This window comes from Sorex fumeus, unplaced genomic scaffold, assembly GCF_029834395.1.
Source record: "Sorex fumeus unplaced genomic scaffold, SorFum_2.1 ptg000054l, whole genome shotgun sequence".
NCBI classification, from domain to species: Eukaryota; Metazoa; Chordata; class Mammalia; order Eulipotyphla; family Soricidae; genus Sorex; species Sorex fumeus.
In genome coordinates this window covers 3959913-3987779 of record NW_026606111.1, presented here as the reverse complement: position 1 = coordinate 3987779, position 27867 = coordinate 3959913, and positions in this window count along the sequence as shown.

The window sequence follows — 27867 nt, the reverse complement described above, 5'->3', positions numbered from 1 at the left end:
AGAGGTAACATTCAAGCCCAATTAATTTTTAGTGGTGAATTTTAGGTATTCATTATCCATGAAACAGGGAGAATTGTGTGAAGAATTACTGTTAAGGCATTGTCAAGAAAACCATTATTTACTGTATTGTATTTATTTTCTGAGAAAAGAGACTATCTGGAATATGCTAATAAAAAACATAATTGCCCTGTAGTTATGTTCCCTCGAAATCTCCAAAGCTGCCAGAGAACTAAATTACTTCAAATATCTTGGTGATGAAGCAACAAGAGAAAATGGCTAAGGCAGCAGGCTGATTTTAATGCCTGACTAATCAAATATGGATCATTTGCGTCAGTCACATCTAAAGCAGTAACCAATTTCAGATATAATTATCAATTGTCTTCTCAAAACTTTCTTTTCAAATAATCTTGCTAATGGGCCATACTATTTCCATAAATATTTTTGATTCCTTTGCATGACTTAACATATTATGCTCTGAATTAAATTTGGAGATTGATTGGGCCAAGAAAGAGGCTGTTAAATGACATGAATCCCACCCTTGTTGTACTGCTTGGTCCCTGAGACTGAAGAACATACTTCACCTTCTCCCAGAAGCAATCGGCTTTGTGTTTCTGCAGTCTTACCATATGTGCTGTTCTTTCTCCCTTTCTGTTCTGCTCTCTTCCCTATCTTGCAAGGCACTATATTTCATAAGTCTGTTTAAAACACCTATAATACTATATGCTATAAGAACTGCACTGTAGCACTGTCCTCCCGTTGTTCATCGATTCGCTGTAGCGGGCCCAGTAACATCTCCATTGTGAGACTTGTTACTGTTTTTGGCATATCAAATACACCACGGAGAGCTTGCCAGGCTTTACCATGCAGGCGAGATACTCTCCGTAACTTGCTGGGCTCTCCGAGAGGGGATATGCTATAGGGTGATTCAAAGGCACACTGGAGTCTTAAAGATTCTTTGTCCAGTATTCCAGCACTTTTACTCTAAAGATACATCTGGCATTACTTTCTTCATTCCTCTGAGAGCCAGCTTCTCTGTAATTTCCCACAACCCCACTCCACCAAATATTAACCAGTTATCTTAATATTAAATAAAGTCATGTATTTCAGGGAAACAACAGTAGTGCAACCATATATAGAACATTATCTAAATTAGACACACCAATCCCTTTTTAAAAAGTGAAGTCCTTTTATTTTATATGCATATTCACATTTGTATGCAAATTTGTCTCTATAAGCACTGCACTGTAGCACTGTCCTTCCATAGATTTGCTCAAGTGGGTACCAGTAACGTCACCATTGTGAGACTTGTTGATACTGTTTTTGGCATATCGAACACATCACGAGGAGCTTGCCAGGCTCTGCCATGCGGGCGGGATGCTCTCGGTAGCTTGCCGGGCTCTCCGAGAGGGACGGAAGGAAAGATCCCGGGTAGGCTGCGTGCAAGGCAAACGCCCTACCCGCTGTGCTATTGCTCCAGCCTGTGTCTCTGTATAGAACAGATTATCTGTTATTCTTTTACCAATTGCTTTATCTCTGATAATATTGCTTGGATGATTATTAATTCACAAGTTAATAGGGAGCAGCAGAATGTACTACTTTTTACAAATGAACTCAATGAAGTTATTACCCACTAAAAGAAAAACTTTCTGAAGTTACATAGAGCTTGACATAAAAGGTAATCAGCTCTCCAAAAGGTAATCATTCAATATAGAGTAAAAGACATGACAATTTATTATTATTATTTTTTTTTTTTGCTTTTTGGGTCACACCCAGCGATGCACAGGGGTTACTCCTGGCTCTGCACTCAGGAATCACCCCTGGCGGTGCTCAGGGGACCATAAGGAATGCTGGGAATCGAACCTGGGTTGGCCGCGTGCAAGGCAAACGCCCTACCCGCTGTGCTATTGCTCCAGCCCCAAGACATGACAATTTAAAAAAAACCCGTCTTGTCTTTCAGAAATAAACTCTCAGCAGTGAGGGTAACATGATATCATCTGTGGAATATCTTTAAGAGAAAGACATGTATTTTTATAGTTTGATTATAATCTTCCATAAAGATCAATTGATTAGTAAATATCCTGTCTCGGTACACACACATACAAATGGAGGAGGTTTTTAAGAGACTGTAGCACTGTCCTCCCATTGTTCATCGATTTGCTTGAGTGGGCGCCAGCAACATCTCACAACAAATTGTGAGACTTGTTGTTACTGTTTTTGGTATATTGAATACATCATGGGTAGCTTGCCAGGCTTTGCCATGCGGCAAGATACTCTTGGTAGCTTGCCGGCCTCTCCAAGAGGGGCAGAAGAATCAAACCCAGGTCGACCTGACTGGCCTCAAGGCGAATGCCCTACCACTGTGCTATCACTAGAGACTGTACAATAGATTTTTTAAAAGAAAATGCATAATAAAAAAATAATAAAAGATCACATTGTGATATAAAATATGATTCTTATACTAAAATTAAAAATAAGCTAATTTGTTTGATTGCTTCCTTCAATATCAAGGGAATAAAATTAGACTATTTCTTACAGATAGACTTAGGACTATTTCTACTGAATCTCAAAGTGGTATAAAACAATCTTATCCTTATCATTATTATTACACAAAAAAAATCATGACTCCATAAGACTTATTACTGGATAAAACTTAAGAATACTGTTAAGATTTCCTGTAAATATGGTTTCTAAGGAGATCTGGCAAGGCTGACCTGATAGGCAAGGATTTATAAGATGATCAATATTTGCAGGTAAAAACCATGTTTTAACTTAAACATACATTTCACACTTAATCTTACAGAAACCCCAGCTAGCCTCTATAGGTTATTGGGGTAGCATGATGCCAATAGTCTGACCCCAATAGTAACTAAACTCTTGCCTCAGTGTGTTCTCCCGGTATGTTAGTCAGATGCAACCATAACTAAACCTAACTAGATGGGTTTCATTGGCAAACAACTGAAGATTAAGTGGACTGGCCAAATGAATGAGGAGCTGGAGAACTGAATTGGACAATGAACCATGTTAGGGGAGACCAAGGGACCTGGGTATCAGAGATGTGAGAAGTAACCCAGCAGCACACTGATCTGGCTCTGTCACTGTCTTTACAATGAATGTGATATCTATTTCTCTCTGTCATTTGCTTAGGAATTTGAAGCCTAGAAAGAATCTTCTGATTCTAAATATTAGACTTTATATTCACACCAAATATGCCCTTTCTCCTGAATTGAATGACATAATTATTTTTTCCAAACAAGAAAAATGTCATGTCTGACATCTACCTTTCTCTCAACTCACATTGAATAAAAAAATTCAAAGTATAGATCCAAAGTAGATCAAAGGTGGTCATCTAAGGTCAGTATTGTCTGGAAATCCATAAGCAAAAGAACAAAAACTTTTTAAACATATGTCCTGTGAGTTCAGAATCTGGGCCATGCTCCCTCTGGCATTCTGTTCTCAGACTTAAAAGTGGCAATAGTAGCAGGAATCTTAGAATTAATAATCTCCCACATGTTTTTCTCTTAGTCATTCTCCTTCAGGCTAATTCTCCACATCTGTCACTGTCACTGTCACTGTCCTCCCGTGGTTCATCGATTTTGCTCCAGCGGGCCCAGTAACCTCTTCATTGTGACACTAGTTACTGTGTTTGGCATATCAAATATGTCACAGGTAGCTTGCCAGGCTTTGCTGTGCGGACGAGATACTCTTGGTAACTTGCCGGGCTCTCTCAGAGGGGCAGAGGAATCGAACCCGGGTCTCCTGGGTTGGCTGTGTGCAAGGCAAACGCCCTACCTGCTGTGTTATCACTCCACATCAGGTACTCAGATATCACCATTTCCATATTTTTCTTTTAATATTTAGACTGAGGTGCATAATTTTGAGATTTTGAATATATACAAATTTTCTTTGAGCCTGCTATTGTTTTTAATGAATCACCATGAGATACAGTTATACACATACAAATTTTCATGATTACATTTCAGTCATACAATGATTGAGTACCCATCCCTCCACCCCAGGGCCCATTCTCCACCATCAATGTTTCCAGTATCCTTTCCTTTGACACTCCCCCCTTTCCCTTCCCCCTCTGTGGCAGGCACATTCTCTTTTACTCTCTGTCTCCTTTTGGGTGTTATGGTTTGCAATACAAGTGGTAAGTGGCCACCATGTTCAACCTATAGTCTATTTTCAGCACATGTCTCCCATCCCTAGAGAGCCCTTGAAGCATCATTCACTTAGTGGTCCCTTCTCTATTCCAGCTGCCTTTTCCCCCAGCATGTGAGGCTGGCTTAAAAGCCATGGAGCAAACCTATTGGCCTTTACCTCCATTATCCTTGAGTGTTAGTCTCCCATTCTTTTACTTTATATTCCACAAATGACTGCAATCTTTCTATATCCGTCCCTCTCTCTCTGACTCGTTTCACTTATCATGATACCCTTCATGTTGATCCACTTATATGAAAATTTCATAATTTCATGTTTTCTAACAGCTGCATAGTATTCCAATGTATAGATATACTAAAGTTTCTTTAACCAGTCATCTGTTCTTGGACACTTTGGTTTTTTTCCAGATTCTGGCCACTGTAAATACTACTTCAATTAACATACAAGTGAAGATGTTATTTCTACTGTATGTTTTTAATCTCTGGGATATATTCCCAGAAGTGGTAATGATGGGTCAAATAAGAGCTCAACTTCTAGTTTTTGAGTAACGTTCATATTGTTTTTGAAAGGGATGAACCAGTCAGCATTCCCACCAGCAGTGAAGGAGAGTCTTCTTCTCCCCACATCCATGCCAACACCAGTTGCTTTTGTTCTTTTGGATATGTGCCAATCTCTGTGGTATGAGATGAGATCTCATTGTTATTTTGATCTGCACCTCCCTGATGATTAGTGATGGAGAGCATTTTTTCATGTGCTGTTTAGCCATTTGGATTTTTTCTTTGAGAAAGTTTCTGTTCATTTCATCTCCCCATTTTCTTATGGGATTGGATGTTTTCTTCTTGTAGAGTTCAACCAGTGCCTTGTAAATCCTTGATATCAACCCCTTATCAGAGGGGTATTGGGTGAATATCCTTTCCCATTCTGTAGACCGTCTTTGTATTCTGGTCACTGTTTCTTTAAAGGTATAGAAGCTTCTTAGTTTAAGATAGTCCTATTTGTTTATCTCTGTTTCTACTTGCTTGGTCAGTGGTGTGTCATCTTTGAAGATACCTTTAGCTTCCATGTCATGGAGGATTTTGGTGACCTTTTCTTCAATGTACCTTATGGATTCTGGTCTGATACTGAGGGTTTTAATCCATTTTGATCTAACTTTTGTGCATGGTGTTAGGTAGAGTCCTGAGCTTGTTTTTTGCATATAGTTGTCCAGTTTTGCCAACACTATTTGTTAAAGAGGCTTTCCTTGCTCCATTTCACATTTCTTGCTCCCTTATCAAAGATTAGATAATCATATATTTGAGTGTGTGTAAGGATATTCAATCCTATTCCATTGGTCTGTGGATCTGTCTTTGTTCCAATACAATGCTGTTTTAATTATTACTGCTGTGCAGTACAGCTTGAGATTGGGGAAGGTGATGCCTCCCATCCTTATTTTCCCAAGAATTGCTTTAGCTGTCCATGGGAACTTGTTGTTCCATATGAATTTCAGGAGTGTTTGATCAATTTTTTTGATTAACATCATAGCTACCCTTATGGGGATCACATTGAATCTGTATAATATTTTGACTGTATATTGCCATTTTGACAATGTTAATTCTCCGAATTCATGAGCAGGGGATGTGTTTCTATTTCCTTGTGTCCTCTTTTATTTCTTGAAGTAATGTTTCGTAGTTTTCTTTGTACAGAGTCTTTACCTCCATAGTCAAGCTGATTCTGAGGTACTTGATTTTCTGAGGCGTGATTGTGAATGGGATTGTTTTTTTTTTTTTTCACAACACTTTCTTCTCCTCATTATTTGGTATAGGAAAGCCATGGACTTTTGCATGTTGATTTCATAGCCTGAGACTTTACTAGAAGTCTATTGTTTTAGGAGCTTCTTGATAGAGGCTTTAGGGTTCTCTAAATATAGTATCATGTCATCTGCAAATAGAGCTTGAGTTCTTCCTTTCCTATCTGGATGCCCTTATCAGATGGGTATTGGGTGAATATCCTTTTTCATTTGGTAGACTGTATTTGTATTCTGGTCACTGTTTCTTTTGAGGTACAGAAGAAGCTTCTTAGTTTAAGATAGTCCCTTTTGTTTATCTCTGTTTCCGCTTGCTTGGTCAGTGGTGTGTCATCTTTGAAGATACCTTTATCTTCCATTTAATGGAGGGCTTTGGTAAACTTTTCTTCAATGTACCTTATGAATTCTGGTCTGATATTGAGGGTCTTACTCCCTTTTTATCTGACTTTTGTGCAAGGTGTTAGGTAGAGTTCTGAGTCTAACTGCTATGGCAAGTACTTCCAGTACTATATTGAGTAGAAGTGATGAGACTGGGCATCTTTGTCTTGTCCCTGATCTAAGTGGGAAGGGTTTTAGTTTTTCCTTATTGAGTATAATGCGTGCTGTGGGCCAGTAGTAGATTACTTTGACTATATTGAGGAAAGTTCCTTCAATTTCCATTTTGGTGAGAGCTTTCATCATAAATAGGTGCTGAATCTTATCAAATGTCTTCTCTGTGTCTATTTATATGATTATATGGTTTTATCTTTTCTTTTATTGATATGATGGATTATATTGATTGACTTGAGATTGTTAAAAATCATCCTTGCTGTTCAATATAGTACTGGAAGTACTTGCAATAGTGATTAGGCAAGAAAAAGATATTAAGGGCATCCAGGTAGGGAAGGAAGAAATCAAGCTCTCACTATTCGCAGATGATATGATACTATACTTAGAGAACCCTAAAACCTCTACCAAGAAACTCCTAGAAACAATAGACTTGTATAGTAAAGTGGCAGGTTATAAAATCAATACCCAAAAATCCATGGCTTTCCTATATGCAAATAGTGAAAGAAAAGAAAGTGACACGAAGAAAACAATCCCATTCACAATTCTGCCCCAGAAAACCAAGTACCTAGGAATCAGCTTAACTAAGGAAGTAAAGAGACTATACAAAGAAAACTACAAAACGCTACTTCAGGAAATAAAAGAGGACACAAGGAAATGGAAAAATATCCCCTGCTCATGGATGGGGAGAATTAACATTGTCAAAATGGCAATACTTACCAAAGCACTGTACAAATTCAATGTGATCCCTATAAGGATACCCATGACATTCTACAAAGAAATGGAGCAAACACTCCTGAAATTTATATGGAACAATAGGCCCCCACGAATAGCTAAAGAAATCCTTGGGGAAAAGAAAATGGGAGGAATCAACCTCCCTAACTTCAAGCTCTACTACAAAGCAGTAATAATTAAAACAGCATGGTACTGAAACAAAGGTAGAACAGCAGACCAATGAAACAGAGTTGAATATACTGACATCTCCCCCCAAGCGTATGATCATCTAATCTTCGATAAGGGGGCATGAAAAGTGAAGTGGAGCAGGGAAAGACTCCTTAACAAATTGTGCTGGCAAAACTGAATAGCTACATGCAAAAAAGTGGGATCAGATCTCTGCCTAACGCCATGTAAAAAAGTAAGATCAAAATGGATTAATGACCTCAACATCAGACCGAAATCCATAAAGTTCACTGAAGACAAAGTTGGCATAACCCTCCATGATAGTGAAGCTAATGGTATCTTCAAAGATGTCATACCACTGGCCAAATAAGTGAAAACAGAAATAGACAAATGGGACTATCTTAAACTAAGAAGCTTCTGCGCCTCAAAAGAAACAGTGACCAAAATACAAAGACAGTGTACAGAATGAGAAAGGATATTCGCCGAATACACATCTGACAAGGGGTTGATATCAAGGATATAAAAGGTACTGGTTGAACTCCACAAGAAGAAAACACTCAAACCCATCAAAAAATGGGGCGAGGAAATGAACAGAAACTTTTGCAAAGAAGAAATCTGAATGGCTAAAAGGCAAATGAGAAAATGCTCTACATCATTAATCATCAGGGAGATGCAGACCATAACAACAATGAGATATTATTTCACACCACAGAAACTGGCCCACATCTAAAAAAACAAAAGCAACCTGTGCTGGCGCGAATGTGGTGAGAAAGGGACCCTCCTTCACTGCTGGTGGGAATGCCGACTGGTCAACCCTTTTGGAAAACAGTATGGACAATTCTCAAAAAATTAGAATTTGAGCTCCCATTTGACCCAGCAATACCACTCCTGGAATATATCCCAGAGAGGCAAAAAAGTATAGTCGAAGTGACATCTGCACTTGTTTGTTCATTGCAGCACTTTTTACAATAGCCAGAATCTGGAAAAAACCTGAGTGCACGAGAACAGATGACTGGTTAAAAAAAAAACTTTGGTACATTTACACAATGGAGTACTATGTAGCTATCAGAAAAGATGAAGTCATGAAATTTACATACAGTGATACTACATGGAAAGTATCATGTTAAGCGAAATGAGTCAGAAAGAGCAGGATAGAACAGAAAGATTGCATTCATTTGGGGAATATGAAGTAACATAATGAGAGACTAACACACAGGAGTGTCTGAGACTAGTACCAGGAATTTTGCTCTATGACTTGGAGGGCAGCCACACGTGCTAGGGAAAAAGGAAGCTCAGATAGAGGAAGGAAAACCAAATAAAGAGTGTTGGGAGGATCCTCCCAGGATGGGAGAATCATGCTGAAAGTAGACTATAGACCATACATGATTGCCACTCAATGCCTCTCTTGTAAACCACAGAAACCAAAAGGAGAGAGAGAGAGAGAGAGAGAGAGAGAACAAAAGGGAATGCCCTGCAACAGAGGCAGGGTGAGATGGGGGGGATAGGGGGTGGGAGGGATGCTGGGACCTGTGGTGGTGGAGGATGGGTGCTGGTGGAGGATGGGTACTTGATCATTGTGTAACTGAAACCCAAGCACAAAAATTTGTTAAGTTTATAACTGTACCTCATGGTGTTTCACAAATAAATAAATAAATCATTCTTGCATCCCCGGGATGAATCCCACTTGGTTGTGGTGTATAATCTTTTTGATGAGTTGTTGAATTCTATTTGCTAATATTTTGTTGAGAATCTTCGCATCCATGTTCATCACTGATAAGTAAGTAAAGTAAAGGCCCTCCCGTTGATCATCAATTTGCTCGAGCGGGCCCAGTAACGTCTCCATTGGATTCTCTGATATTGGCCTGTAATTTTCTTTCTTTCTTTTTTTGGTGTCTCTGTCTGCTTTTAGTATTAAATTGATATGTGCCTCATAGAAACTATTTGGGAGTGATTCTGTTCTTTCAATTTCCTGGAAAAGCTTGAGAAGAACTGGCAATAGGTCTTCTTTAAATGTTTGGAAGAATTCGCTAGTGAATCCACCTGTACCTGGGCTTTTGTTTTTTGGAAGATTTCTGATTACTGTTTCAATTTCGTTGATAGTAATGGATCTGCTCAGGTATTCCAGATTTTCTTGGCTTAACCTTAGGAGGTTATAGGAATCCAGGAATTTATCCATTTCTTCTAGGTTCTCTTGTTTTGTGGTATGCAGACTTTCAAAGTAATATATGATGGTCTTTTGAATTTCTTTGGTTTCTCTTGTGATGCCCCCCTTTTTATTTATGATTTGGTTTGTTATTTGATTGCTAAATTTGCTAAAAATAGAGTTCTGCCTTGAAAATAAATTTTTATGAGAATGTCAGAGACATTGTATAATTTCCTTCTTTCTTTTTTGCGTTGCTGTTTAGAAATTCAAACTGGATGCTGCAAGATCCCTTTAACTGTGGAGCTGGATCGAACCGGAGTCATTCATCCAGCATTGAGTTGAAAGGAATAAGATCATCTCCCAGTATAACTATTCCTGAAAAATTGCTGCCATGCTTTGGTGCATCATTATGATCTCACAGAGAGTTCCCTAGGAGAATTTTATCGAAGTAGAAAAAATTCAAGTCAAGTTCCTGAATGACTGCACAAAGCATGGCAGCAGCAGCGGGAAGCGGATACATGCAGTTTATGGTCAGTCAGGAAGCTGATAGTCTTATGCATGTAGGCATGTTCCCTGGAGTTTGTTCATAAACTTTCTCTCTGATGTCTTGAAGATAATCCAGTAACTGTATTTGTCTTCTCCTGAAAATCCTTCTAATAGTGTGTTATTACCCATTCTCTACAGAGTAATATCAGCGTTTTTGACTGATTTTTTTACTAACATATTTCTTATAGATGAATAAAATTGTGGTAAAATTTAAGAAAGACAAAATAGTAATTTAGGTATAAATTCGGAATAGTGGTTAATTTGTAGAAGAAGGATGAAAAGAGATGGGAAAAGAAAGGGATATAAAAGTGGACTTCTAATAAGTTAACATTTTAATACTTGCTTAGTCTATTGATGATAATAGGAATCTTGTTCTTAATGTTTTAATTTGTTTTAAAATTGAGTATTTGATATATATCAGTCAGGGTTCAATCAGAAATGCAGAACCAGTAGGAACAGACATAAATTTATTACAGGGAATTAGCTAATGTGATAGTAGGACCTGACTAGTCAAATGCAACAACTATAGGGTAGACAGAGAGAATGATAAAAATCGTGAGCTTCAGGAATCCCAAGAGAATAAGCTAAAGATTATTATTATCCATAGGAAGCAGTCAAGAAGGAGCAGCAAAATAGAAATAGAAAATTTATGAATTTATCTGTTGTTTAGAATCTCTGAACTCAGGTAAACCTAATGTCTTATCTTCAATAGCTCACAGATGATTAAGTGAGAGTCTCATAAAGCCCCTTATATAAATTAAAGCCAATTTATTCATTTCTACAGAATTCTTCTTCTCAATGGAGATGTTACTGGGCTAGCTCGATCAAAATCAATGAACAACGGGAGAACAGGGACAGGGGGACAGGGACAGAATTCTTCCAGAGCCGAGTTTAGAATAGTGCTTGATTGAGTAAATGTCTGAAAGAGTATATATAACACAAAATAAGTAGTGTCACCCTATGATATTCCAATATCCTGGACAATATCGAGTTCTTAGATTATAATTTTACCTAGCCAAGGTGACACACTTAAAATATCATAATATACCATTTAATCTAAGTGATTTATTGCACAATTAAAATTAAAATTTAATTAATTATTTTCCTTATGGCCACAGTCACAGTCCTTCTGTTGTTCATCGATTTGCTTGAGCGGGCCCAGTAATGTCTCCATTGTGACACTTGTTACTGTGTTTGGCATATCGAATACATCACAGGGAGCTTTCCAGGCTTTGCCTTGGTCGAGATACTCTCGGTAGCTTGCCGGGCTCTCCGAGAGTGGAGGAGGAATCGAACTCGGGTCGGCCATATTGGCTGCGTGCAAGGCAAACGCCCTACAGCTGTGCTATCGCTTCAGCCCTTCCTTATGGCAATAAAATTAAATCATATGTAATCTTCAGCTAAATCATTAGAACTATCAATAATCAAGTGAGTGTAACTTTGAGTTCTAGCATATTTTTGCTGGGGCAATTCAAAACAGTCTTAACACTAATGTGTCACAGTATTTCACCATTCTGTGGCTGTGATAACAGCCCTTAATGAAGAAAATTCTTTTTTACCAGTACAAATAACAAAAGGGACTTCAATCCCCAGGACTGCATATGTTCCCCTATCCATGTACTGCCAGGAGTGATCAAAACCTAAAAAACCTAAGAGCATATCCAAAATAATATGTGTATTTTTGTCCAGTCAAATATAAGTACCAGGAATATAAAAGAAGAGATAAACTTATAATTCCTGATATAAATAACTCAATTATTGCCGTTACTATTTTATCGTTTGATTTGGGGGCCATCCCCAGCTGTGTTCAGGGCTTCCTCCTGACTCTGTGCTCAGGGAGCACTCCTGGTGAAGCTTGAAAGACTATGTGTGGTGCAGGAATTGAACCCTGCTTAGTCATGTGAAAGGCAAATACCTGACCTATCTACCAGCCCTCAGCAATTAATTTTTACTGAAGCCCACAGTTATAATTTTTCTAGCATCTGATGTGGCCTCTCTACTTATCTATGGACCCATACATCAACCATGACATCCTGTTGTTGAGGATTGCTGTCATTCAGTAAGGGAGCTGAAATTGTGTCATTTATGATACTCTAATTTTCTTAACAGTCTACTTTTTAAAAAACCCAATGCACATATCTTAAAATTGTATTATATTCTAATTAAATATTTTAAAATATTATATTCAGTTCTCTACTTAAATATTTTTAAATATTATCTTCAAACCCACACAGAGTATTAAAAATCATTTGCTAATTTGAAAGTATTTCAACAACATGATGCTGAATATAAAAAGCAGATGGCATATCAGCATGTATAATGTAAACCTTCCAGTAGAAAATGATCTCTCTATGAATTCAGAAAGGCATATGGTAGTTCTCAAAAAGATCTGGAAAATATCCATCAATTTTTTCATAGCCGTCATTCCTTGTGTAAGATTCTCAGAGAATTATTTTTATTTTTATGCCTATTTAATCTATTTGAATTTGTATAAAGAGAAAAATTAAATGAAGCACTATATAAAGTCCTAACTTAAGATTTATTTTTAACTATCATATTTGGAATTGGGGCTATCTTTTAAAATAGAGTACTAGTTTAAGAGAATCATAGTTGATCATATAGCACTTAATATTTATCAAGAAGATTTAAGGTCTTAGTGGAAGTTGGACTACCTGATGTTCTTGAGTTTCAGAAATATTCTAAAACTTCCAATACTTATGCTTCTATTTATACTTGTTTCTGAGATAGAGATGAAGCAGAAACTACAAATAAACTAAATTTTAAGAGGTAAAGAAAAGATGGGGGATCTCCCAAACCTGGAGGATTCAGAAGTATTTGAGTCTTAGCTCCAATCTAATACAAGAACGTAGTTCTCCACAATCAAACTTCTTAGCAATATTTCTGCTACTATATCATTGTCTTTGATTAAAATGTGAAATTTCGGGGGTATGGTGCCACCAGCAGGTCAATCTGTACCTGTGAGGCGAGTGCATCAGCAGCCTCATGGCACCTTCAGACTTCCAGATACCCCAAAATTGCTGCTGTGCCTTTGGCCAGACCCCAAAAACTTGGGGCAAAGTTTACCAAGAAAGTAAATGGCCAAAAGTTAGGTATGTGGGAAACACACCCACAAACCACCTCCAGCTCAGCTATATAATTGGAGGCAAGGCCTTTTTGGTTCCTGATTGAACTGCTTAATGGACATGATCCCAGAGACTCAGAAACGAAGCTCAGAACCCAGTGGCTTTAGGTAGAAATGCGTCTGGTCTCTGCAGTAGGTTACCGGTGCTGGGCCAACCCAGGTGGGAATAGGTTTTGTGCCTTGGCCTGTTCCCCCTGGCGGCCCAGTGGCCGCCATCCATCTGAGGCCACTGGATAGTCACATTTGGGCCTCCAGTGACAAGACACACAGGGCCTCACGGGATGGGGGTGGAGCTGGGCTTGTCCTCCCCACCCCAACGAGACCCTAAGTCATCGCCCACGAATGGCCTCTCTGGCTCCTGATCAAGCTGCTTAACAGCCATGATCCCAGAGACTCAGAAACAAAACCCAGTGGCTTTTGGCCGAAATGCATCTGGACTCCACAGTACGTTACTGTCACCGGGCCACCCCAGGGAGGAAAGGGTGTTGTCCCTCCGTCTGCTCCCTCTTGGTGACTTGGTGGCTGTCATCTTCCAGAGGCCATTGGACAGTCAGGCTTGGGCCAGCAGTGACGAAACTTGTTGGGCCTCACAGGATGGGGAGGGGGTGGAGCCGGGCCTGTCCTCCCCACCCCAACGGAACCCCAAGTCATCACCCACGAACGGCCTCTCTGGCTCCTCATCAAGCTGCTCAACGGCCTTGATCCCAGAGACTCAGAAACAAATCTCGAAACCCAGCGGCTTTTGGCAGAAATGTGTCCAGACCCCGCAGTAGGTTACTGTCACCGGGCCACCCCAGGGGGGAATGGGTGCTGTCCCTCCACCTGCTCCCTCTTGGTGACTTGGTGGCTGTCATCCTCCAGAGGCCATTGGACAGTCAGGCTTGGACCCGCAGTGACAAAACTTGTTGGGGGGGTGGGTGGAGCCGGGCCTGTCCTCCCCACCCCAATGGGACCCCAAGTCATCACCCACGAACAGCCTCTCTGGCTCCTCATCAAGCTGCTCAACGGCCTTGATCCCAGAGACTCAGAAACAAATCTCGAAACCCAGCAGCATTTGGCAGAAATGTGTTCTGACCCCGCAGTAGGTTACTTTCGCTGGGCCACCCCAGGGGGGAATGGGTGCTGTCCCTCCGCCTGCTCCCTCTTGGCAACTTGGTGGCTGTCATCCTCCAGAGGCCATTGGACAGTCAGGCTTGGGCCCGCAGTGATGAAACTTGTTGGGCCTCACGGGATGGGGGGGGGGGGCGGGCCTGTCCTCCCCACCCCAACGAGACCCCAAGTCATCACCCACGAATGGCCTCTCTGGCTCCTCATCAAGCTGCTCAACGGCCATGATCCCAGAGACTCAGGAGCAGATCTCTAAACCCAGTGGCTTTTGGCAGAAATCCCTCCAAATTTAAGTGTTAAAATTTCGGAATTTCAAAACCACATGGCCCTACTGCAGCCACACGACATCATATGTTATTCATAACCAGCAATAGAACACAAATTGTCTATTGTTGCCTTTTCAGCAGATCTGAGTGTTGGGGTAAAATCTCAAATAATGGTGGGTCTGGTGTCGAAATAGTGAATGTGATCAAAGTAGAGAGAGAGCAATGCAGAAATCATCTGCCCCACAGGCAGGGGGAGGGTGTGGGATGGGGGTATACTGGGATTTTTGGTGGTGGAGAATGGGCACTGGTGAAGGTACGGGTGCTTCATTGTATGACTGAGACTTAGACCCAAAAGCTTTGTAACTGCTCTCAAGGTGATTCAATAAATAAAATTATAAAAAATGGGGAAAAAAAGTAAGGTGGAGTTCATGCACAATTCAATCAGCTAATCAGTGGCTGAATAAATAGCAGTACTCCTACAAAAAAAATGTGAAATTTTCCAGCCATTTTCAATAGTAAGTTCTATATACATAATTAAGTTTATAAGACTGTTCAGTATCAAATAGAGTGAGGCTCTACCCTTGTTTTTCTCTAATAGTAAGTCATACTAAAATCCACCATTTCTGTAGAAATGATGCATATAATTTATTATTTATATTGATCATGTCGATATGTTAGAATAAACCGTATTAGTCATATTTCTCCTAAATTTATAAAGATAGTCAGTGTATTTAGACTGATACTAACCTTTCATTTACTCAGTATCTTCTCTTGTAACTAGACATCATTCTTCTGAACTCTGAGTTTGTCATTTGATGTGTCTATATTCCCATTCCTGTTACATATTCCAATTAGTCCATGTGTCCTCTTTATTTTCATCCAAGTCATTGATAAAATGCTGAATAGAGCTAAGCCACGACTGGTTTTCTAAAACACCAATTATTTTATATTTTTTATAATCTTTCATTCCACTAGTTATCTTTTTAGACTTCTAGCTAGTATTTTCTCATGCATTAATAAATCTACTTATCACCTTCCACTGTGCTTGGAAACTGATACGCATGTCACTTTAGCTAAAATTCAGAGGTGAAGAATGAGATGAAGCAGTCTCTTTTTGCCAGGTTGTTACAGTTTGTCTGTGTTTCTCTTTTTTTTTTTTAAATTAATTTATTTATTGAATCACTGTGGGAAAAATTACAAAACTTTCAAGTTTAGGTCTCAGTCATGCAAATATCAATCACAATTCCCTTTACCAATACTTATTTTTCACCACGAATAACCCCAATAAACCCCACCCCCCAAATGTCTGTGGGGTAGATGAATTCTAGTTAACACTCTGTCTACTTTGACTAGCTTCATTGTTTGGATAAAAGTTGCACCATTATTATTTAGACTCCCCCCCCCCCAAACTCAGCCATGCTGAAAAGGCATTGTGAAATGATCTGCTTTCTACAGCTGGGTTCAAGAATTAAATGATGTCACGCGGCCGCTATCGTGGCCGCACGGTTTTGGATTTCTGCTATTTTATTTATTAACCCTGCAACTATTTCTACTGAGAGTCAGATAATTAAGAGATTGGTCTCTGTGCTTTTGGTGCTTGGGTCTGGACACATTGCTGCTACTGCACATTTCTTCTGGGGCGTGGGTCTGGACACATTTCTGCTACTGCTACTGCGGGGTCTGGACACATTTCTGTCAAAAGCCGCTGTGTTTCAGTCGCACCCCACCCCTGGCTCAGACCTGCTCTCCACCAGGCTCCCATGCAGCCACCATCTTTCTTTCCAGAGAGGAGAGGGCAAATGGGGCAACACCCTTTCTCCTCTGGGCAGGCATGCTGGCGCGGATTAGTGCATAGTCCATTCGTTTTTCTGCTCCAAGCTGCTGGATTTCTGTATTAAGTCCTTGTGCTTCTGGGGCCGTGGTCGTGCTGGAGAGCCACTCGTGGGGGGCAACTGGTGACCTCGGTCAGGCATGAAGGACGGGCCGGAGCACCACCCTCCCCCTTCCCATGAGGTTTCAGTCGCGCCCCACCCCCGGCTCAGACCTGCTCTCCACCAGGCTCCCATGCGGCCGCCATCTTTCTTTCCAGAGAGGAGAAGGCGGAAGGGAGCAACACCCTTTCGCCTCCAGGCAGGCAAGATGGTGCAGATCAATGCATAGTCCATTCGCTTTTCTGTTCCAAGCTGCTGGATTTCTGTATTAAGTCCTTGTGCTTCTGGGGCTGTGGCTGTGCCGGAGAGCCGCTCGTGGGGGGCAACTGGTGACCTCGGTCGGGCGTGAAAGACGGGTATGTTTCTCTTTTAAATGCCAGAGCTTCCTACCTTCGAAGCTTCTTTCTACTTTCTCACAACTTCTTTCTCTTACTCAATCAGATCCTAGGTGGTGACAAATCATGGCTGTTATCACCCTCCTACTTTAGTTTGCCGATCACGATCACGATCATCCTGTTGTTCATCGATTGCCTCGACCAGGCACCAGTAACATCTCCTTTGTCCTAGCCCTAAGATTTTAAAAAATGCCATATTCAAGCCCTTTCAGGATTAGGAGAATGAGACCCATCATTGTTACTGGTGTTTGGCATATTGGGTACGCCACAGGGAGTTTGCCAGACTCTGCCGTGTGGGCAGGTTACATTCGGTAGGCTGCCAGGTTGTCCAAAGCAAGAATGAGATAATAAGATGTCGTGTGATCCGGAGCTGGGTTTTATAGTCTCTGGGTCTTGGCCGTTGATGGGATTACACAGCGCAGGGGGGCAGTTGGTGGGTGTGAACCCTGCCTACTGGAAGATGTAGGACCTGGGTAGAAGATGCTCAGCCCCAATCCGAGCAGTTTGTCATCTCTGTATATATAAAAAGTTTTAACAAAAATTCTTTTTAAAATATTCTTTATTTAATACCTATTAGAATGTTTCATTCCTAATAGGCTCCTGACTGATGACTATGAATTGGAATATCATACTGTCCACAGCACTTGATATTTTTAATATTTTAATGAAAATATCATAAAATATGGGCTGGAGAGATAGCAGAGTGGGTAGGGCGTTTACCTTGCACATGGCCGACCTGGTCGGCCCTGGTTGGATTCCTTCGCCCCTCTTGGAGAGCCTGGCAAGCTACCGAGAGTATCTCGCCCATACAGCAAAGCCTGGCAAGCTCCCTGTGACATAATCAACATGCCAAACACAGTAACAACAAGTCTCACAATGGAGATGTTACTGGGCCTGCTCAAAAAATAGATGAACAACAGGAGGACAGTGACAGTGACCATAAAATACACTGGGGTAATGAATATATATGAGATTTAAAGTATTGCCTATATTTATCATTGTATTGCCTTATCTATAAAAGGAAATAAAAAAGGAAATGTATCACTATTATCTGTTACTTATGCCAACCTTCAATAGTAGCACTGTAGCTCTCCTCCTGTTGTTCATCGATTTGCTCAAGCGGGCACCAGTAATGTCTTCATTGTAAGACTTGTCGTTACTGTTTTTGGCATATCGAGTATGCCACGGGGAGCTTGCCAGACTCTGCCATGTGGGCAGGACACTCTCGGTAGCTTGCCAGGCTCTCCGAGAGGGATGGAGGAATCAAACCCAGGTCGGCTGCATGTAAGGCAAATGCCCTACCCACTGTGCTATCACTCCAGTCCCATCTTTTAATATCTCAGATAACTATTTTCATTACACTTGATATACTGAAAATTATTCTTTAGATAAAATTTTTACTTTAATTTTTTAAAAAATTGATATTATACATTAACAGTGACATGAAATAATGGATAATCTTTGAATGATCTGGATGATTTTTGACTTAAGGAAGTCTAATTGGAATGTCATTACCAAACCTCAGGCACAATATCTACATGCTTACATCATTGGCTTTATAAGAAAATAGTTTAGAAGGAAATTCTCGAATTTTTGACTTGTACCTGACACATCTTAAATTCTATAAAAGTGCATATTCTTTTACAGTGGGTCTGGGGAAATCTGAGAAATTTGTATTTCTAATAAGCTCATTTGTGATGCCTTGGTTTTGGTCTGCAGACCCCACTCAGTAAAACCACTCATCACATAGAAAAAAGTTTCTGTGCATATTGTTTGAGAGTCAGACTTAGTTCATTGGTTTTTCAACCCTCTTTACATTTGAGCCTTTAAAAAATAACAATCAAAGATCTGTTTGTTTGTTTTTTTAAATCTTACCCATAAATTCTAATACACAGGAAAGGTTACAAACTACATCTCTAGACCTAAATGCAGAGCACCATGGTAAATGTGAATGATAAATAATTCACCTTGACTTTTCTTCTAATTTAAATTAAAAAAGAAAGCAATAACAGCAAGAACTACAAGCCATGAAGGAAAACAAAACAAAAAATTGACAAAAAAAATCGTGAGCATTGTTTTAGAAGCCTGATACCACAGCTGAGAAATTGCAAACCAAGATTCTGTTTTGAAGCACACAGGGATTTGAATTAAATTGAGCCACCTGAACCCAAAATTGGTTTGGAAATCTCATTAGCATGATTTACCCGGTTTGATTTCTAAAGCCTCATTTTAAGTTCCTCAATAATCGACTAAGACAAATTTTAGAGTTGACACACATCCCAGCTAGAATTGCCTGAGTATTGTCACACTGACTCCCAAGGGTGATTAGTCAGAAAAGAAAAAGCTGTGTACATAGTCTTTGGAAGCATAAGAATTAAGAAAGTAATAACCAGTTTTTCTTAGCATTAGTTTCCTTGCTTCAGAGCAGGACAGTTTGCACTCATTTTTGGCTGAAAGACTATAAACAATCAAAGCTGAAAGTGTAGGTGATGACATTGCCCTTACTTTAAAATGCCATCAATGACTTCAATAATGTGTTTTTCTCCCACTGTCTGGACAGTAAATTGGTTAGCTACTGCCTTCATTTCATGAACAACAGAAAATGCACTGAGGATGGTGAAAGAGAATTGTTTTTGTCATGACGTGATGATACATACAAACAGGCGTTGGGTGTTTTTTCGTACATGGGCCTCTATTTTTGCTGTTTCTTTGTGTGTGACTGTCTCCCTCTACAGTGATGACAGAACTCTCTGCTGTGTTTCATCCTTGTCTCCGTGTGTTATGCTTTTCTTACAAGGGCCAACAGGCCAGTCAGGCCCCTTACACGTATATAAAACCAAATATCATGCTATATCATTGAATCTAGAGATTTGTTTATAGACCCCTGTCTTTTCCTGACTTGAGAATGCTAATATTTCTTAATATCCCTCAGATGCCTCACCTGTAAAATGAACTAGTTAGGTAATTAAACAATTTTGTTTTGAGTGTCCATTGTGGACCTATTTTATTATGATTTCTAATAATAAAGCTAATGATAGTTATAACTGGAATTTATATTTGATACTATCTGCCAGAAATTATTGTTAGTACCTATGTGTATTTATTCAAACAATTTTTAGTAGACACTTCTTATCCTAATTTTATAATTGGAAGTAGGTTCAGAGTAGCTAACTGACATATTCAAAATCACACAATTTGTAAGAAGATATATGATCTTAATCTAGAAACCGACCTCAGAATTTAAGTTCTTAACTGCTGCACGCAATTTCTTCAAGTTGATGGTTACATTTATCATTCTCTGACCATTTTATGGGATTGTAAAAAAAGTTTCAGTTATATTCAAAAAGAAAAAGAAGAATCGAAAGAGCTATGATCAGAATATCACATTTCACTCAAGTGAGAGAAGGAATCCAGAGTTTGCCAAGGTGTCAAAAATCAGATGGGCCAGACACATGATGCGATTTAGAGACGACTGCTGGACTAGAGCTGGATTCCACAAGACGTCAAAAGGACGCGTGGCCGCCGACCTATGAGATGGTCAGACTTTTTCATCAAAACCCTGAACAAACTGTTTGAAGCTCTTCCTGTTCCTGGAGCGAGCAAATGCTACTGGGCTACACTAGCACGTGATAGGGACAAATGGAAAAGTTACTGGTGCCTCCTTGAGCAAATCGAAGGTTAACGGGATGACAAGTGATACAAGTGATATTCAAAAAGAATATCCTAACCATAATTATTAGATAATATCAGTCAAGTTGAGCAAGAAAAGAGGGAGGATTCAGCAAGATCTTCAATAAAGTTCCTTGATAAACTTGCTCTTATTTATCAACTCTCTGCTTTTTCACTTAAATTATCCCATTCCAGCTGCTTTTGACCTCATGAAAACTCTCCATTTGCATCCCTCTCATGCTTTCCTTTTAAAATAAAAAGTCTTCAGACTGGAGCCATAATACAGCAGTGGGCATTCCATATGGTTCCCTGAGCACTGCTAGGACTAAATCCTGAGAGCAGAGCCAGGAATAACGCCTGAGAATCACTGGGAGTCACCCAAAAGCAAAAATTAAATTAAATTAAATTAAAATAAAGTAGTCTTGGAACTCCATTTGCCCCCTTTCCTTTATAGAGCTTATGCTATGCCACATAAATTTTCTCATCAATTCCTTTGCTCCATTTTCTTCTCATTGACTAGATTAGGAGCAAAAAAATGTACCTTTAATGAATTCATAACAGGCTGGTGGAGAAAAATCATATATTCTTCCAGATGGGCTTCACTTTTAAATGACAAGCTTTTATTTGATCTGTGCCCTTGATAACAATGGCAAAACTTTTAATCGACTATTCCTCCATTCACTGAAGGGACTATTTTTTTTTTTATTGAATCACTGAGTTTAGACCCTTACAGCACTGTCGATTAGTTTCAGCCATACAGTGTTCCAACATCCATCCCTCTACTAGTGTACATTGCCAGCATCAGTGTCCCCAGTTTCCTCCTCCCATCCCCCCACTTCCCCCAGTCTTCCTCCTCTATGGCAGATGGCAGGCATTTTCTCTCTCTCTCTCTCTCTCTCTCTCTCTCTCTCTCTCTCTCTCTCTCTCTCTCTCTCTCTCTCTCCCCCTTTTGGGCAATATGATTTGCAATACAGATACTGAGATACTGAGAGGCCATCGTGTTTGGTCCTTACCCATTTTCAGCACACATCTCCCATTCAGAGTAATCCTTTCAAACCATCACTGTCATAATGGTCTGTATCTCAATTGCTTTCTCCCCCAGTCCTTGAGACAGACTTTCAACCATGGAACAATCTTCTGGGCCCTTGTTTCTACTGTCTTTGGGTGTTAGTCTCATACTATGGTTTTTTATATCCCAGAAATGAGTACAGCCATTCTATGTCTGTCCCTTTCCTGACTTATTTCACTCAGCATGATACTCTCCATGTCCATCCATTTATAAGCAAATTTTATGACTTCATTTTTTTACTAACAGCTATATAGATGTGCCATGGTTTCTTTAACCAGTCATCTGTTCTCAGGAACTTGAGTTCTTTCCAAATTCTAGCTATTGTGAACAGTGCTGCAATGAACATACAAGTGCAGATGTCATTTTGGTGTGTGTTTTTGCACCTCGAGGGTATATTCTCAGAAATGGTATAGCTGAGTCATACAGAAGTTCAATTTCTAGCTTTTTGAGGAATTCCCATATTGTTTTCCAAAAATGCTGGACTAATTGGCATTCCCCCAACATGAATGAGAGTCCCTTTCTCCCTACATCCACCCCAGCACTGGTAGTTCTTATTCTTTTTGATATGTGCCAGTCTATGGGGTATAAGGTGATATCTCATTGTTGTTTTGATTTGCATCTCCCTGATGATTAGTTATGCAGAGTATTTTTTCATGTGCCTTTTGATCATTTGTATTTCTTCTTTGAGGAAGTTTCTGTTCATTTTTTTCTCATTTCTTGATGGGGTAGAAATTTTTTATGAAGTTCTACTAGTGCCTTATATATCTTGGATATTAATCCCTTATCTGGTGAGTCTTGAGTAAATAATTTTTCTCATTCTGAAGGCTGTCTCTGTATCTTGATCACCATTTTTTTGAGGTACAGAAGCTTCTTAGCTTAATGTAGTCACATTTGATTAAACAATCATTTGTATCCATTTGTTCATTTATTCTGCAACCTGCTTTTCCCAGTTCAGAGTCATAAGTGGCTGAAACCTATGCCAGCAGTTCTGGGAGCAACTCTAAAAGCTAGCATTTAGAGTAGCACAGGCTAATTCACCTAACCTGCACATCTTTGTGCTCTGAGAAAAAACAGGAGCACCAAGAAAATCCACAATGAACAGGAGAGTGTAACTTTCACACAGTCAACCTGTCAAGGAACAACCTTTTTTTCCCTGAACATTATAATGAAAAGTAAAGGCCCTCCCGTTGATCATCGATTTGCTCGAGCGGGCCCAGTAACGTCTCCATTGGAGACTTTGTTGTTACTGTGTCTGGCATATCGAATGATGCTGAATAAAATACCATTAGAAGCACAAGGAAGTAATTCTATTGAGTCTTTTAACTCAGTACCAGTCTTCCTCATGCCTCTTGTCCCTGGGAACAGAACCAAATACATACACAAAGAGGTCATTCTGTCAACTACAGCCCATACTATAAACCAGATGATTTGGTTACCTGAATATTGGGAGGCGATATGGACTTTTACAAAATTAAAGTGTTCACAGTTGAAGCTATACCTTTTCCATGGACATAAACTATCACTAATTACTTAGAAGAGCTTGAATAGACCTGCATCCTGTAGTTATTGTACAACAGATCACAAGTAATAACCAGAAATTTGCTTGGCCTTGCCTATGATGAAGACTTCTATTTGTAATGCCAAACAAATTAGACTATCTATTACATAGTGCTTTGATATTTCTCAAAACACTACGATAAATTGATTCAATTTCTTATAAATGGTAGTTGAAAGATAATTATAGATACTATTTATTAAATAGCTGCTTTATATTTCACCAATATCTCCACATCCCAGGAATAATACAAGGAAACAAATACCACAGCTACTTTCCAGAAATAAAATCTAAGGTATTTTGAAAACTAACTGTACTAAATATCCTGTATTTAGAGAACAAAAATTTAAAGCTAATTCAGATTAATGAAAAAGCTCCCTTATTTCAACCATAGCAGGAAGGAGGGAAATGAAGAAATGAAAGAGGGAGAAAAAAATTTAACTTTCTTTGGATTTATAGAACAGCAGGACTCCACCTTTCATGTATATTATGTCAACCATTGTAAAAAGAAGAGGTTTTAATTTGCAAGTTCTCATATAATTAAATCGTCTGTATGACATGCAAAACATTTATCAGATATGCCTCTAATAAGCAGAAAGAAACACTGTGGGCAGATGTTTTCAAAATGCAAATAAGCATAAGCTGAGTGTTGAAGATATTTTCATGATTGCTGCCTTTGTTATATTGCTTCATTGTCCCTCACCCTGGTTGATCTAAAAATACAAAATATCATAGAGAAAATTAGCTTTCATGGCCAGTTATTTTTTTCAAAATCCATCAGAAAATAAAGCATAGAATATCTAGACGTTTCCCTTCTCCATCTGAGTGGATACACTTACCTCACAACATATATTCCTGTCTCTACCCAATTTGTCCCATAGACAGACCAAAGGTGATGAAATTCAAAGACCAAGAAATAACGTCTTGAAAAGAAAGGAAAGCAGTGTGGAGTAAAACAACCTGCTTTTTTGTACATTGAAAAGTGTTTTCCTATTGCAATATTGTTTTTCCATGTACCTTTTTTCAACGGATAATAAATAACTTTGGGGAAAATTAATGTAAAGACTCCCTGGGTGATAGGGATGGAGAGAATGCTTTGCCATCTGGAATGCATCGAAATAGGTTATCTGTATTGCTTGTCTTTATGAGATGACATTTAAATAAAAGTATTGGTTCACTTTTTATTGATCCCTGTACATTAAAAGGCATTTTAAAGAGATGTGTTGTGAGAATAACTGCATTGTACAGATAAAGAGCCTCACAGATTCAGTATATGACTAAGAAATTTGCATCAGGAGGCTTCTCATCACAATATTTATCTTATGAAATTCCACATATGTAGATAGTCCTGTAGTCCCTCAAAAGCACATTTCTGAAAATTATATATATGTATATATATATATATGTGGGTATTACAGAGAGAAAAAGAGAAAAAGGTTGTGTATTTACCTTGATTATGTAAAGATTGAACTTTGGAGAAAAAGTATGGATGTGAATAAGGAGTAAAAGGAAAAGCACTGAAGAAAAAAGGAACTTTCAATTAGTTAAGCCATCTAATGTTCACATTTGGGAGTTTATTTTCTGGATGTTCGGATGAATCTGCTTTTGTTCACCCAGTTTCATTATATATTGTACTGTTAGGACATATAGATTCCACAGAATTAGAACTAGAATTTACTCACAAACTGAGAGACACAAATGAGAATTTGTGCTACCTAACGCTACTCAAATGAAATTTTAAATTCTTAGAGGGAAAGTTCCTACTCCTCCAATATAGTAAATACTCTCTTTTGTATTTTAAATCTTACCTTATTCACATGAAAACATATCTGTTTATCTGACTATATTTTCTTATTCTTCCTTATTAATCTTACTTAAATTTCTCTATATTGTGATGTAATTTCCTTAAAATTGCAGTTTTTTACTCCAGTAATTTTTAAAAATAGACGTAGAATGTTGAAACAGAAATTATCCTCACAAGCATTAAGCTAATGCATTTAAACTTTCTTTGTAAATTGTATTGTTCTTTTGCCTTTTATGTTCTCAGGCCAAGCATGAAGTTTGGTTCCAGGAAAAACCAAAATGTTTAAATTACAGAACAGAGAGAATTTTGTCTCTAAATTCCCAAGCTTTAATATCTAAGCGAATTTAACTGTATCTCTAAGGACTTTACCCATTTCTCAGTGTAGGATATACCCTGGGTTCTATGGGAAAATGATGACTTCAAGGAGGAAAGAGCAAAGAGAAGTCTGATCTAGTCGGTCTCAAAGTATGGTAGGAAGAAGGGAGACAAAAGAAGCAATGGTGGAAGAAAAGAAGAGAGAATAGAGGGGATGGAAGTAAGCATCACTCAGGGGTATTCCACGCACTTTCCTCAAATATCTGCCTAGTGTAAATGAAAAAAATTTAGCTACATTGGAAAAAATCTAAAATGAAAGGATTTTGTCCTAATTCATGTCTGAGTTTCATAGAACACCTCTCATATATTATTTATGCCAACTCCATTCCCCACTCCCTTACTCCTTAATGGGGATATAGGAGAATCACCCTTGGTTGAAAACCACCACTTTAGAATTTCAGCAGACCAAGAGAAAGACTAGATCACAAGTCATGTCTGTTGTACACTGCAGCAACAAAGGCTAGGAAGATGAGCGTGCCCAAGCAGACAAGGGATTTCTCCAGGGAGAAAGATGATGGAGATGCCTGTCATCCCTGTCACCAGGAGATCCCAGGCACCAGATGATACAAGCCACACACTGGCCACACTCCCATATGGTTAGAGTGAAGATGGTGACCAAGATGGCCCTTGGCCTAACTAAAGCTTAGCAGGCCTCATCCTGATTCTAGACCCTTGACAACCCTTATCTTACAACATTTGCTTTAAAAACATATTTATAAATTCCCTCTCTGTGGAGTGTAGGGTATATATGTAAAACATCTAAAAGTTTTCGCCACTTCTATAATACAGAATGTCTTATCTGGAGACTTATTTAGAAGCCATCTCTGAAATGTAAAAATCAGCTAGAGAGCATTTTTGTCTGTCTCTCACTTTCTGTAAGCCTAGCTGCTTCAAGCACTTTGCTCCAAGTCATAAAACAATCTCTGTTACATGAAAAAGTTCACTTTATCTGTGGGGTAAAGTCTATTTGCAGATATAGATAGTCCATGTTCTGTGTTTTCTCCCTCTAACCCTGATGCTTTAAAATTCTCCTACTCTTTGTTTCAGGAAACTAAGTTTATACTGAGTCCTGGCCTCCCAATTGCAAGAGCCTCAAGCAAAGTCTTCCTTGACTATTTATCCTTGTCCGCTAAAAATTTTGCTTAACTGTAGAATAAGAAAAAAGAAAGATAAAATCACCAAGAAACTATTGTTTCTTAAATGTATTGAACCTAGCCCAAAGGAACTACTAAAACTTGATCATATCAAATGACTAGTACTATATTGGAATAAAAGTTTGTATTCTGAGTTTTGTTTCAGTTTGCTTTCACCAAGCAAGCATCTGGTGAAACCTGTGAGGATGAAAATTTTAAAAATTATATTAAGTAGTTAACATAAAACTTTAGAGTGAAAGTTTAGAAGATTATAATGTAGGTTAATGATGACTGAAAAGAAAAGATAATGCATACTTGTATCAGATCAAATAGCATTCAAACTGAAGAAAGCAATGAAGGGGTTGGAGATAAGCACATAAGGCACTTGAATTGCATGCAGCCAACCTTGGTTCAATCCTCGCCACTGCAGATGGTCCACTTACCACTTCAAAGAATGATTCTTAAGCACAACTAGGAGTCATCCCTGAACACTGCTATTTATGGCCCAAAGTACAAATAGAAAAAAGAAAGTAAAAATGGGATAGGAAAGAATATTACATGCTACTTAAAGGGCTGGAGCGATAGCACAGTGGGTAGGGCGTTCGCCTTATAAGCGGCCAACATGGCCGACCCGAGTTCGATTCCTCCGCCCCTCTCGGAGAGCCCGGCAAGCTACCGGGAGTATTTGATATGCCAGACACAGTAACAACAAAGTCTCCAATGGAGACATTACTGGGCCCGCTCGAGCAAATCGACGATCAACGGGAGGGCCTTTACCTTTACCTTTACCTACCTACTTAAAGGTTCAATACAGCATGGGATTAAACTCTCACCAACATAAATGTACCAGGGCAGCAAAGGTTATAAAGCTGCTATCAATAGATCTGAGAAGATATCTATCAATGATAACACAGTAATAAGACTGTAATCGCACTCTTGTCATTGGACAGACTGACTAAACAGAGTATCAGTAAAGGAAAAAGCCCTAAATGAGGAACTGGAATAATATAGATTAACTAGAAATTACAGGGCTCTCAAGGTAGACAAGTACACATTCTTGTCACTGCACATGACAAAGCTGGTTGCATGAAGTGAAACAAGGAAAGCCTCTTTGGGGCTTTAGTATAGTGGGTACAGCACTTGCCTTGCACATTGCAGATCTGGGCTTGATCTCCGGCAGCCCACATGGTCCCCTGAGCCTCATCAGGCCTGAGAGAACCAGCAGTAAGCCTGAGCACCACCAGATGTGGTACCAAAAAACAAAAAAACAAAAAAAAAAACCAACTAAACAAACAAACAAACAAAAACCTTCTTTAATAGTTGGTGCTGGGAAAACTGGATA